Source organism: Saccopteryx bilineata, chromosome 2 (assembly GCF_036850765.1).
Source record: "Saccopteryx bilineata isolate mSacBil1 chromosome 2, mSacBil1_pri_phased_curated, whole genome shotgun sequence".
Taxonomy (NCBI): domain Eukaryota; kingdom Metazoa; phylum Chordata; class Mammalia; order Chiroptera; family Emballonuridae; genus Saccopteryx; species Saccopteryx bilineata.
Genome location: NC_089491.1, coordinates 155,708,735 through 155,712,277, shown reverse-complemented (window position 1 = coordinate 155,712,277; position 3,543 = coordinate 155,708,735).

Genomic DNA, 3,543 nt, shown 5'->3' with positions numbered 1-3,543 from the left:
GTACCCTGATTTATTAATGTCATCCCATTACCATTAATAAAAATTTATTTAAAAAAAAAAAAAAAGTAGTGCTTTAAAGGCTCATTATTCATATTTTTAATAAAAGACGTAGTGTTTTTAAAATTCTAACTTGAATGAAAGTGGATGGGAGGAAAAAGAGCTTTGTCATCAATATTTTCCCTCCTAACATATTTTTGTCTTCATTATATTGTAATATTAAGTCTAAGATTATAACATTTTTCTGGCATATTATAATGATCAGTAATGGACATCCCCACTACTATTATTGCTGGTCTTATTTTAGTATTTTACTAATATGTTCACTGAGCATGATTTCTATTAGAAGTGCGCTTGACAAAAAATTATCTCAGGTGTCTTTTATACTGTGATGCTCTAAGAACACATTTCTTTCTTTTTTATTATTAAGATATAATTGGCTTAAAATAGTATATTGCTTTCAAATGTACAACATAGTGTTTTGAAATTTATATGCTTTCCTATGTAATCACTTCACTATGTCTAGTAACCATCTAGACATACTGCCACCAGGCCAAGTTATTACAATATCACTGACTATATTCCCTGTGCTGGTACACTATATCTCCATGGCTTATTTATTTTATAACTGGAAGTTTGTACTTCTTATTCCTCTTTACCTATTTCACCCATCACCCCCACATTGCCCCTCTGGCCACCATCAGTTTGTTCTCTGTTTCTGTAACTATGTTTTTATTTTGGGGTTTTTTGTTCATTTGTTTTCTTTTTTAGATTCCAAATATAAGTGAAATCATATGGTATTTGTCTTTGTCTTACAAATTTCACTTATAATAGCCTCTAGGTCTATCAATATTACTAAAAATGACAAGATCTCATTCAATTTTTATTGCTGAGTAATATTCCATTTTACACACACACACACACCACCACCACCACCACCACCACCACCACCACCACCACCACCACCACCTTCTTTATCTATTCATCTATTGATGGTCCACTAGGTTGCTTCCATATCTTGACTATTGTAAATAATGCTGCAATGAACATAATGGTGCGTATATCTTTTTAAATTAGTGTTTTTATTTTCTTTGGATAAATACCAAGAACTGGAATTGCTAGATTATATAGAAGTTCTATTTTCAATTTTTTGACGACTCTCCATATTGTTTCCAATATTGGTTGCACCAATTTGCACTCCCACCAACAGTGCACAAGGGTTCCCTTTTCTTCACATCTTTGTCAGCACTTGTTATTTGCTGACTTTTTGATATCAGCCATTCTGACAGGTGTGAGGTTGTATCTCATTGTGGTTTTGATTTACATTTCCCTAATGATTAGTGGTGGAGCATTTTTTCATATGTCTATTTGCTTTCTTTGGAGAAATATCTATTCAGATCCTCTGCTCAATTTTTAGTCAGATTGGTTTCCTATTCTATGTTGAGTTGTACGAGTTTTTTAAATATATTTTGAATATTAACTGCTTATCAGATATATCATTAACAAATATCTTTTCCCATTCTGTAGGTTGTCTTTTCATTTTGTTGATGGCTTCCTTTGCTGAACAGAAGCTCTTTAGTTTGTTGTAGTCCCAATTTGTGTATTTCTTCTTTTGTTTCCTTTGCCTGAGAAAACATACCAAAAATGTATCTCTAAGACTAATGTCAAAGACCTTACTATTTATGTTTTCTTCTAAGAATTTTATGGTTTCAGTTCTTAAGTCTTTAATTATTTTAACTCTATTTTTGTATATAGTGTAAGAGACTGGGTTTTTTTATTTATTTGTTTGTTTATTGCATGTTGACCAGTTGTGTATACATGCCTCAGCACCCCTGTTGGCTGGCTGCAGTGAGCTTCATGGTGTAGGGGCAGGAAACAGGATGCAGCAGCCTTGCAGATCTGCCAGAGCACCTGAATAGACTTCCCACTTGCACCATCTAGATAGAGGAGAAACATAAACAATGGTGCTTACCAGCACCTTTAATCCAAGAGAGTTCCCTAAGAGAGCTCTCACAGTTGCCCAACCTTCTCATTTTGGTCTTTCTCTCTTGTTTGTCATGAAGAAGCTGCTCAACCACTCTCAGTCGTCTCTCAGGAGAAATTGTTCTAAATGTAAATGTACATTTGGTGTGTTCATGTCAGGAACGAGTTCCATCCACATCTTCCTATGCCACCATCTTGGACCTGAGTCTCCAATAACACATTTCTTTTCAGAATAGCAATTCTAAACCCAACATAGCTAATCCTACTGGGCTTGAGTTAAATTTTTCTTTTTGCTTATTCTGAAACCAAATTCTTTTTCACTGAGTGGGAAGAAACATACAAGAAAAAAATCTGGCATTGCCTTAAGCATTTAAGTTTTTATCCAAGTATCCAAGTATTATTGATGTAGTCAATGCAGGCAGATTGTTTAAACGTAATTAAATTTTAAGATTTGGTGAATTTTCAAGTAACTGAAGGCTATATGTTGCCCTTGATAATAATTACTTTGTACAGAGAGTCTCTGTGAATTGACTGTGAAAAAATCATTTGCATGTTTTGTGGATTTTGGCTTTCAGCCCACTCAGTTTAGCCCTCATCTGGTCATCTAGTCATATTTTCACAACAACTCAAGTGATAGGATCTTTTCCAGTATCATTTTATTTTATTTATTTTTTATTTTTTTATTATTTTTTTTAAAGGGGATCAATTCACCAACTCTATTTTTATTTTATTTATTCATTTTTAGAGAGGGGAGAGAGACAGAGAAGGAGAGAGAGGAGAGAGAGAGAGAGAGAGAGAGAGAGAGAGAAGGGGGGAGGAGCTGGAAGCATCAACTCCCATATGTGCCTTGACCAGGCAAGCCCAGGGTTTCGAACCGGCGACCTCAGCATTTCCAGGTCGACGCTTTATCTACTGCGCCACCACAGGTCAGGCCTCCAGTATCATTTTAAATGCCTTACAGCTGTCCTTGTTAGCCTTCCTATTCACCCATACAAAGAGCAAAGGGCAAATTGTTTTCTCAGTTGAAATTAAGCAAAAACACTAGATTTAAAAATTTTTAGTTTTAGGTCTCACCTATGTCATTTCTTTTTATCCTCTCTTTAAAGACTAATACTGATCTTTAAGTCAAGGTGGTTTTCTATAGTCATTCTTCTTTTCATTCATTTATTTACTTGTTCACTCAACATAATTTCACTGAATTCCCAATATGTATCCAGTTGTATAATACATAAACAAATACTAGTTACTTGGCAGCCTAATAGTAATAAAGGATGTGTACACAGGAATTAGAATGTCATGTGCAAAGTGAAATTATAGAGGTAAATACTACAATTATGGGATCTAAGATAACAGAGAAGTGGGGAGTAGGAAGAATTGGTAGGAGGACTAAAAACCATTTAACATTTTATTCTAAAATATTTTGATTTTCAATGTTTTTGTTTCCTTTTTTTAAGTGAGAGGATGGGAGGCAGACTCCCAATGTGCCCCAACTGGGATCAACCCCACAACCCCCGTCTGGAGCCAATGCTCGAATCAACTGAGCTATCCTCAGTGCCTGAGGGC